This window comes from Zingiber officinale, chromosome 7A, assembly GCF_018446385.1.
Source record: "Zingiber officinale cultivar Zhangliang chromosome 7A, Zo_v1.1, whole genome shotgun sequence".
Taxonomy (NCBI): Eukaryota; Viridiplantae; Streptophyta; class Magnoliopsida; order Zingiberales; family Zingiberaceae; genus Zingiber; species Zingiber officinale.
Window position 1 is genome coordinate 15600519 of NC_055998.1, and position 11689 is coordinate 15612207.

Below are 11689 nucleotides of genomic sequence, written 5' to 3' on the forward strand. Positions count from 1 at the left end.
AGACGATTTCCCTGATAAAGAATTCCACTGTCTGATACTCGAAATTCTGAACTTCCTTCTTCTTGTATCCCTTGCTTGATCTTTTGAATATCTAGATCATCGCTTTGCTTTCTCTGTATATCCTCAAGCAGGGTTGACTCTAGGGTCAATGCAGAAAGTTGCCCATAAATAATTTCAAGTCCAAGGTCTGACAACTCTTTCTTCAGTGGCAGGGCTAATGATGACAAAGACATCAGGGATGCACTGGACTTTCTGCTTAGTGCATCTACCACTTTGTTAGCTTTAACTGGGTGTATTACTTCCTTTCGCTTTCAACTGATGGTTCCCAAAACGCAGGTATATTTTAGGGAACATTGTTGCCCTCTTTAGCTGATCAAATAGATCATCTATTCTGGAAAGAGGGTACTAGTCATTAACTGTTACTTTGCTCAGCACTCTAAAATCTATGCACATTAGCATAGATCCGTCTTTCTTCTTGACAAACAACACAGGAGCTCCCCAAGGTGAGTGACTAGGGCGGATGAAACCCTTGTCAAGTAGCTCCTGAAATTGTTCTTGTAACTCTCTTAGCTCTGCTAGAGAAATTCGGTAAGGAGCTTTTGAAATTGGGCTGATGTCAGGAACCAATTCAATTTCAAACTCCACTTATCTGCTGGGAAGTAGTCCAGGTAGCTCTTCTGGAAATACCTCTGAGTACCCACAGACTACCCGAACATCTTCCTACTTGGGTCTTTCTTGTTATCATTGTCTTTCTAGTTCTAATTACTTAACTGGGGTTTCTGACTCCCCACTGTCTTGTCTTCTATCTTGACTGGCTTGTGTTGTGTTTGTTGTGCCTTGATGCTGTTCAGATAGTGCTCACTAATGCCCTACTGACTAGTTCTTCACCAATCTATGGTCGGTGAGTTTCACTACATCACATTAGGTGTTATTTCTGGTCTCAGCATTAGGAGCATCAGTCTGACTCATTCTTTCACTGTACTTACTAACTCTAGGCAAAGGTGAGCTAGTCTGTTGAATCTTTTGACCGCTTTTTCTACTGGTAGGTCACCTTGTCTAAACTTCCTCATACTGTTTATTGGTGATCCGTTGACAGAAGAATTCTTCGTAAAACTCTGTCTCGAAGTCAACCCAGCTCATCTGGTTGACTACTCTCTTACTCTTAACTCGCTCCCACCACATACGAACATCTCCAGGTAGGCAGTAAGAGGCACACTTTAACCTTCTCAACTTCGGGCCAGTCAAGAAGCTCCATTGTGCTCTCCAGTGTCTTGAACCAAGCCTGGGCATCCGAGGGCTCAGTCGTGCCTGAGAAGCTTTCTAGTTTCAGCTTCAGCCACTGGATGAGGTATGCTTCTTGTCTTCTAGGTGTTGTGGTGACTTCCAGGGCAACTGATGGGACTTCAATCACCACTGGGGTCTCCACATTAATGGTTGGGGGAGGAACTGGTTGCTGATTCGCCATCAGATTGACGATCACTTGCTGCTGCTCGCTACTTGTCTCTGAGGTTGAGCAACAACTTCAGAGAGAATAGGCCCAGGGGTTCTGGGCTCTTCGTTCTCCTGAACTTGGTCCTCAGTATGAACGATACGGGGACGTCCTCTTCTTGACATCTAATTATGCAGGGAAAAAGACTTGGTATCTTCTCTATCCTTTCTAACTTCTCTATCCTTTCTAAACAAACATATGTATGAATCAAGAAAGGAGAAACAGTAACTTCTATCTTACTTAAGCACTTATAAGCAATCACTCTATACTGCAAATAATAATAAAGGAAAGCAATAAAGAAAGAATTTAAATACTTTCTTACTTGAAGACGGCATGGCTGATGCTGATGTGTGTGTGATGCTGGAGAATGGGAACTGCTCTGATACCAACTGTAACGACCACCCTTCTTACTACTACTACTACTCTCTAAGAGTGACCGTTACTTATCTACTAACTCTACTTAACCGGTTTATTAAAAATCTCTAGGAAAACCCTACCGAAAAATTTCGGCAGAGTCTCCCCTGTACCGGTGACCATTTCCCATAATACAAACAAATAATAAACTATCAGCCACATGCGGCTGGTATAAATACTTCACAACCGCGCAGTAATAATATCACAATAACTAAAAGGAAACTATTCTAGCAATAGTAAACAAATAGAACTCCAACGATAAGACATACCAAACTACAAGTGCGGAATAGATTCAATTACAATCTCAACTTCATCATAGCATTAAAAGAGAACTAAAATAACTAAACAGAAAAGTCTTGGCAATTTGCCAGCTCATTCTGGATCTCTCCATAGTCCAGTCATCACACACCTTCATCACCACCACCTTGTCGCCTTCCTTGCTAAATCTTTTCCTTTCCTTTATCTGCAGTAGGAGGAAGTGCAGTCTATAAGCATAAAGCTTAGTGAGCGCTATCTACTCACAAAAACTCGATATGCATGTATATAAATAAAAACATGCTAAAACTGAATGCTAACATGTAAAGCTACTCATGCTCATACATAGCAAAGGAATCATGCTAACTGAAATACTAAACATGTATAGTTAATCATGCTCATAAGAATGAAACTATAAAAGAAGCATACTAAACATGTAAAACTAAACATGCTGGATAATCTAGTAGCAAGAAACAAATAAAACTATTACTGCATGCTTCAAATAACAAGAAACTAAACTTTCTAATTCTAAACATATTTGAAGCTTGTTTCATTTGTTTCAAAACTTATACTTTAATACTTCAAAATAATAATAAACTTCTTTTGGGCCCGGCATTGTACCACTTTGCGCGCATTCTTAATAAGAATCGAGGTAGCTAATCCCGAAACTACTAAGATACTTCTAGGCCTTGTGCCTAGGGGCAACTTGGAGCCCATCCCTTGGACCTTGTGTCCGGTACATGCCCTTTAAAAGTAAAATACTTTTTATCTTAATTACTTCTTCTTTAAATGCCTTGACATTTTAATAGACACCTTGTGTGCAAAAATTCCTAAAGTCTGGACTTTGGAATTTACTTAAGGCCTTGGCCTTTCTCTTTCTTTTCTTTTTCTTTCTTTTACTTGTTAATACTTCTAAAAGTATTTAATAGGATTCTTATTTTTCCACTGGAATACATGGCTGTTCATGCTTCTTAAAATAGCAAATGAAAACAACTTTGAACTTACTAATCATGCTATAAAATAGAGCAAAAGAAAGCAACTTGGACTTTCTAAACATGCTGTAAAATAGAGCAAAAGAAAACTAACTTGGACTTTCTAAACATGCTGTAAAATAGAGCAAAAGAATGTAACTTTGAGCTTCCTATACATGCTGTAAAACAAAGGAAAAGAAAGCACATCTAATCTTACTAATCATGTCACAAAATACACTTTATATATAGCTGTTCGTGCCCCATTTTGGCCAGGAAAACTGATGGTTCTGCACTTGTTAATAGGAAAGGCAACTAATTTAAATCCAGCAATACCAATAGCAAGTGAAACCTATAATTTCTCTAGCGATTAAAAGAAAGACTCCTATTTAACTCTTAACAACCTTACTATCCTTCCAAATTCCTGAAACCCAGCAGGAATCATGATTCCCTTCTAAAACAGATCTGATGTCCAGCAACAGCAACAGAAAACAAGAAACACTTACTTCTTTTACCTTTCTATTCATCCTAATGTTGTACATAACTAAAGCAAGGAAACCAAGCCATTAAAAATCCAACAGAACTCCCAAATTAGAGTTATCCACACCCATTGCATGGCACAAACCTAAATCCAAATTACTCAACAATAAGATGATACCTACTAGTGAATATAAATGCTCACTTGAATGAATCTGCTCATGCACATGCCTACTAGTGGGAGCTGTTTATAGTTCCATGGCAAGAAAGCAATATAAGGGAAACAAAATGCTATACATAGCTATTCCAACTAGCTGTTCTTTTTCATTGCAGCGAGGAGAAAGAAAGAACAAAATCTAAAACTGTGATAAACAAATCCGTCTCCTTTCATGTTCACTGCCTAAACAACAAAACTAAAATTCCCAAGGCTACATAATCCGATCAACACTTATATAACAATAGAACCAAAGACTTAGCTGCTCTTAATAATTTTGTACTACTACCACCAGAAACTGCTCATATTAAATCTGCAAAAGATCTAAAACTAGTATGAAATTTGTGGTTGTTTCTTGCTTATGGAGATACAAAACGTATCCGAACTGCACACTTGAATTAAAACTGTTCATGCTTAAAATTAACGCTGACCTAAACTAATCTGGATTTGGCACTAATCTGAGATCAAGCTAGACTGAAGAATTGTAAAACATGATCCGAAAACAAGAAAAGAACTAAATCAAACTTGAAACTGATCAGATCATCTACATGTTCCGAAACAAGCAAGAAAAGAGGGCTAAATCCCTAACAACTAAATTCTATACAAACACAATCCGAAAACAAGGAAAACAAATCGAAGCTCGGAACTACTCCTACTGCAGGTGAGAAGCAACTCACTTTGGTGTTCTTTAACTTATAACCGAAGAAGATGACCTCTAGGGCTTCGGAGATGTGGCTGTTTCGGCTCTTCCTTGTGCCCGCGCGCTCCCTTTGCCGAGAGAAACTCGAACTTGTGAAGAATCCGCAGAGAAGGGAGCTCGCCGGCCGCCGAAAAACAATCCCTAGCCGCTGCTGCGTTTCCGCCCGAGAGAGAAGGCGCCGTCGCGAGGGAGAAAGGAATAGGTTTTTGGATTCGGGAAAAAAAGAATTAGGTCCTTTTAAAACTAGGGTTTTATTTATCAACTATAACATATATATTTCTCGCTTCATACTTATTAACAAAACACTCGCAGCTCGGTTGGTTGGCTGCGTTCGGCTTGAGGCGTGGCTCGCGAGTTCGAAACTCGGCTGTAACCATTTTTTTTTCCTCCTATTTATTAGTTACTGCTTAAATAGAATATTTCTCCTTCTTTAATAAGAAACACTTGCTAGATCAGTTGGTTAAGCGAATCTTTGCTTAACCCGAGATCTGGGCTTCGAATCCTCAGCCGTGCACTTTTATTCCAATTTATTTTAAACATTCCAACTATAGCTTAAATCTATTTCTCTCCATACTTGGTTAACAAAACCCGCGTATCTCAGCTGGTTGGGCAGGTTTTGCTTGGGTCAGTCCGACCCGAGGTCGTGGGTTCGAATCTCACCTTCAACATTTTTTTTTTTTAAACTTCTTTCTTTTTATAGCCCTACTAAACGACCTCCAACAATTACGTAAAAATACTCTAAAAATTCCTAAAAATCTCTAGAATATTTTAAAAGTATTTCCAAATATTTTTATGGACTTTTAGAACTTGAAATAGGGAAAATTGGGTCGTTACATTACAAATATTTGAATTTGTATACGTCCACACTATCGTGACATACAAAATTCACGGTGTTTGAGGAAATTTTATTTGTCAGGTTGACAAGATAATAAAATTAATGGGTAAAACCTCTCTTACAAATGTTTGAATTTGTATACGTCCACACTATCGTGGCATACAATATTCACGGTGTTTGAGGTAATTTTATTTGTCATAAAGATAGTTTGACAAGGTTATTAATGGGTATAACCCTCCTCTTACAAATGTTCAATTTTGCATACGTCCACACTATCGTGGCATGCAAAATTCACGATGTTTGAGTTGTTGGTGAATTTAAATGATATTGTTTTGAGGAATCAATATTATTTTAAATTCAAAGTTTTGACCAAATATTTGATCAAAGACAGATCAACTATTAATTTTATTTGTCATAAAGTAAAGTTGACGAGATAATAAAATTAATGGATAAAATCTCCTCTTTGATTTTGTATACGTCCACACTATCGTGACATACAAAATTCATGGGGATTTTAAGGAGTTGGTCTTGACCAAATATTTTTGTGATTCTTAGGTTTTAAAATATTTGTCAATCCCCTAGTTGTTATACTATAGAAAAGACTTAGTAGTCCCAATTATAATGATTGGAAATAGGACTTGGACATTAAGGTAGACTGTCCTCTTAGAACTAAGAACAATATAGGTGTATTTTATTCATTAGTTGATACATGTTTAGTGGTATTATCTACCGATACCTGGTGTGTAGATACGGGAACCACTAATCATGTCTGTAATTTATTGCAGGGGTTCCAGGAAACCCGACAACTATATGAAAGGAAAATCACCGTCTATTTGGGCACTGCTGCAAAAGTAGTAGCTGTTGCAGTGGGAGGTGTTTATCCTCCGAGAGGAATAAAACATGGATTTTTTGAAAAATTATCTTTACGTACCAAGTTTAGAAAGAACTAGTTTTCAGTTTTTAAACTATTTAAAGAACTTGATATTCTGCCTCTTTTAATAACAAAGTTGTTATCAAGAAAAAGAGAAAATTCATCTGTTCTGGTACGTTGGTTGACAATTTAAAAATTCAATTACTCTCATAATGCAACAAATGGAAATTATTAAATAAGAGAAAGCAACCTTCAGAGATGAACCAATCATATCTTTAGCATCTAAAGCTAGGTTATATTAACTTGAGTAGGATTCAAAGGATAATAACCAATGAATTCTTGGGTTCATAAGTAGTGGAAATCTTTCCAACCTTCGAGTCTTACTTGGAAGGAAAAATAACCAAGAAGCTTTTAAGTCTCAGGGGTATGGAGCCAAAGATATGTTGGAATTGGTTCATTCTGATTAGTGTAGACCTTTGACTATCTAGGCAAGAGGTTGTTTCAAATATTTCGTCTCTTTTATAGACGAATATTCGAGATAAGGATACATTTACTTGATGAGCCACAAGTCTAAGTGCTTTGATTAGTTCAAAGAGTACTAGGTTGATGTGGAGTAACGTCAAGGTAAAAGTATCAAGACACTACAGTTAGATCGTAGTGGCGAGCACCTCTTAGGAGAGTTTAGGAGTCACTTATCAGAAGTCGGGACTCAATCCCAACTAACTGCACCTGGTACACCCCAACAGAATGGTGTAGAAGAAAGAAGGTATAAGACTCTTATGGAAATGAGTAAATCGATGATGAGTTATTCAGAAAATTACCAAACTCATTTTAAGGATATACTCTGGAAACGGAAGTAAACATAGTACCTTCTAAGTTAGAACTCTCTACTCCTATAGAGTTGCAGAATAGGAGAAAGCCTAATCTGAAGCATATTCAGATTTGGGATAGGCCAACACATGTGCTGAAGGGAGACACTGAGAAGTTTGACAAGAGTTCACTTGTTTGTGGGTAATCCTAGAGAGACGAAAGGAGGTTTATAATCCTTAAAAATCAGAAGGTCATTGTAAGCACCAATGCCCGATCTTTAGAAACAGACTATGTAATAAACCATAAGCCCATAAGTAAATTTGTTCTTAAGAAAATAATAAAGGGCACGTCTAACCTAGTACCAACTGTACAAGATGAAATATCACAAGAAACTGCAACATGTATCACAAATGATACACAACAACACACAGTGCCTCGTCGTAGTGGGAGGGTTGTGAGGCAACCTAAGAGATTCATGTTTTTGGGAGAGTCTTCGGACTTGATTCCGGGTAAACATGAACCTGATCCCCAGACATATGATGAAGCACTCCAAGATAAAGATGCAGCATCTTTCCAAAGTGTAATGAATACAGAATTAGAATATATGTATTCTAAAATCTGGGAGCTTGTAGAATCACCAAATGGTGTAAAAGCCATTAAGTGAAAACAGGTCTACAATAGGAAAAGAGGATAGACAGGAAGGTGGAATCTTTCAAAGCAAGGCTTGTTGAAAAAGGAAACTTTTTCACCGGTAGCCATGCTTAAGTTTATCCAGATTCTTTTATCTATTATGAGATTTGGCAAGTGGATGTCAAGACATCTTTCCTTAATGGAAGTCTTGAAGAAAGCATCGATATAAAGCAACCAGTAGGGTTTTATTGCAAAGGGCAAAAAGCATCTTGTGTGCAAGCTCAATCAGTCTATGGACTGAAGCAAAGCTTCAAGGTCTTGGACATCTGGTCTAATGAAGTAATCCAGACCTATGGAATTATTCAGTGATCGGATAAGTCTTGTGTATACAAGAAGTGTGATGGAAACGTGGTCATATTTCTTGTACTATACGTAGATGACATTTTTGGTAGTTGGAAACAATATCAAATTGTTGTCAGAAGTAAGGGTATAGTTGTCCAAACAATTCGATATGAAGAACTTAGGAGAATGAGCACACATTTTTAGGATCAAAGTTATAAGGGATCACAAGAAAAGAATGTTATGCTTATCCTGAGGTTCATACAATCCTTGCTCATTTTAGCATGCAGAACTCCAAGAAAGGTTTCTTACCTTTTAAGCATAGAGTAGCTTTATCTAAAGAGATGTCTCCGAAGACATCAAAGGAGATAGAGGACATGAAGACAGTTCCTTATGCTTCGGCTGTAGGAAGCCTAATGCATGCAATGCTATGTACGAGACCGGATATTTGCTTTGCCGTGGGCATGGTTAGCAGATATCAAAGCAACCCTGGACAAGGACATTGGACTGCGGTAAAGCATATATAAAAGTACCTTAGAGGCACTAGAGATTGTTAGGACCAAAAGTAGCTAGAGGGGGGGTGAATAGCTCGTCGCGTTCGCTCGGTGCTCGGCGTTGCTTGTTCCTTCAAAGATGTGCAGCGGAAAATACAGAAACAAACACACAACGCTAACACGGTTGGTTTTACTTGGTATCCACCTCACAAGAGGTGACTAATCCAAGGATCCACACCAACACACACACCCTCCACTAAATAAAACTCTCCTTTATGGTAACTACCAAGGGCGGAGAAGCCCTACAAGACTCAATACAAGAAGAGAGGGAAAGGATACAAGAAATACAAGCTTACAAGCTTACAATGAGTATAAACCCTAACCCTAGCTTCTCTTCTTGCCTTTGATCCGCCTCTTGACTTGGAAAGCTTCCAAGATCCTTCAAGAACTGGCGATCTGATCTTTGAGAGCGCTGTGGAGGAGCTGGCGAGTAATCTAGAGTGAATCGGAGAAGCGATGCCGCAGCCATCACACGCCTGCAGCTATAAACGACGCCAACGGTCGGATCCCGATCGATTCGAATATTCCCAATCGATCGGGGAGGCTTTGGATCGATCCACGGATCGATCCTGAGCGCCTGTGTCAGACCTCGGATCGATCCACGGATCGATCCGGCCTCGCGCGGCAGCTGTGTCCCAATCGATCCACCGATCGATTGACCTCTGGATCGATCCACGGATCGATCCGCAGGCTCTCGTCATTGACAGTCCGGATCGATCCATCGACGATTCAGAGCCCGGATCGATCCATCGACGATCCGACTTGATTTTGTCCAAAACCAAGTCCCAAACCTCCCAAACCAACATCCGGTCAACCTTGAACTGGTATGTCATGCCTAGCATCTAGTCACTCCCTTGACGCTAGGACTCCCTTACCAAGTGTCCGGTCAATCCTTCGACCCACTTGGACTTTTTCTCCTCGTAGTATCCGGTCAATCCTTTGACCTACTTGGACTTTTCTTTCATGCCAAGTATCCGATCAATCCTTTGACCTACTTGACTTCCCACCGGATGTCCGATCATCCTTGATCCATCTGGATTTTCCTTGCCCGGCTTCACTCACTGTGGACTTTCACCTGGCTTCACTCACCAGGATTTCCATCTGCCTAGCTTCACTCACTAGGACTTTCACCTGGCTTCACTCACCAGGATTTCCATCTGCCTAGCTTCACTCACTAGGACTTTCACCTGGCTTCACTCACCAGGCTTTCCATCTGCCTAGCTTCACTCACTAGGACTTCCTTCTGCCTGGCTTCACTCACCAGGACTTCCTTCTGCCTGGCTTCACTCACCAGGACTTTTCTTCTGCCTGGCTTCACTCACCAGGACTTTTCTTCTGCCTGGCTTCACTCACCAGGACTTTCATTTTGCCTAACATCCCAGTTAGGACTTCCCAGTCAAGTATCCAGTCAACCTTGATCTACTTGACTCTTCTTCAATCAATATCTTATTGTCAAACATCTAAACCCAAACCAAGACTCAGCTTGGTTACCCAGGTCAACCTTGACCTGAGGGATATTGCACCAACAGAGATTATATGCTAGCTTACAAGGCAGATAATTTGCTCCCTGTGGGTTGCACGGATTTTGACTTCCAATCGGATAGGGACAATAGTAAGTCAACCTCTGGGTAGACCCGACCCCGGGCTGGGTCTGGCCCGGACCCGGCCTGGGCCCGTAACCGGGTCAACGGGCCGGTTGCCCGTTGACCCGATTCGCTGGGTCGAACCGGAACCGGCCCGGCAAGTTGCCGGGCCAGTTCCAGTTCATTGGTTGTAAAACCGGTGAACCGCTGGTTAATCGGCGTGTTGAACCGGCGGTTCAGCCGTAAATTTTTTTTTAAAAACGGCTTGAACCGCCGGTGTAACGACCCGCCTTCTACTACTAGGCTGTCAGGCGAATTGCTACGGTTTTGCTGTGCTATACTGTGCGGAAAGCTGGGCTAATTAAAATTTTACTAACCATCTGATTAATGTTAACTCTGACACTAACATTCTGGGTGTACCTTGGAGTTGTACACCGGCTAGGGGAGGTATTTTCAACTGGTGACCCCCCTCCAGATCGATCCACGCATCGATCCGATATCGTACGTTCACAAGGCCCCGGATCGGCTTGTCCGATCCCGGCTACATCGCCTTATACGACCGATCGGCTCGCACCGATCCAGTGTGGCTCGATCGGTCGCACGATCGATTCAGTATGTCTCGATCGGTCGGCCGACCGATCCGTGCACTGAAATCTCCGTGGCTATCGTCTCGCTTTGGCCGGATCGGCTAACCGATCCAGAGGACACAGAGCATATCAGATTGGCCGGATCGGTCACCGACCGATCCAGGATGACGTTAGCCCCGATCGGTCCGAGACCGATCAGTGGTCCGATTTCACCCGGAATCTGATTTCAAGACTTTGGCGTACAAAACCCCACACAACATCTAACTAATGCATCATAAACTATTCTAACAACATGTAATAACATTTTAACGACATAAACTAGAAATCTAACTTAACATAGGGCATAGTTTAGGAGTTCATGGCAACACACAACTAAAAGTGCTTAGAACATGAAACCAAAACCAATAAATAAAATGCTAAAGTAAATGCTAAAAGTCTAATGCTCAATTTGCTACGTCCCCTAAGGACCTTTGATTCCAGTTCCATACACACCCACCATCTTTGCATTGCCCTCCAGCTTCCTCTGCTAGTCCATTTTCCTTTTACCTGTATCTGCAGTATAAGGAAAATAGTATCTGTAAGCCAAAAAGCTTAGTAAGAAACCATCTACCTCACAAAATCATGCATTCGATGCAGTATGCTTTTAAATCATGCTATTTGAAAATATGCACTGAACTTACTAAGACATGGTATACTGAAATCATAAGGCATAACATATAAGCATGGCATAAGCACTGAATCATGGCAAAGCAACCAAATGAACACTGAACTGAATATAGTCTAAACTAACTGAAACTAAATCTGTAACTGGAAACAAACTCAACTAGCATAACTGATTTTGAGTTTTGAAATCTAATACATAATAATTGAAAATACTAAACATGCTGTTGGGCCCGGCAACTGTACTTACTGTGCGCGCATCCCTACTAGACCCGGGGTTGCAAGTCCCGAATTTAGCAGGGT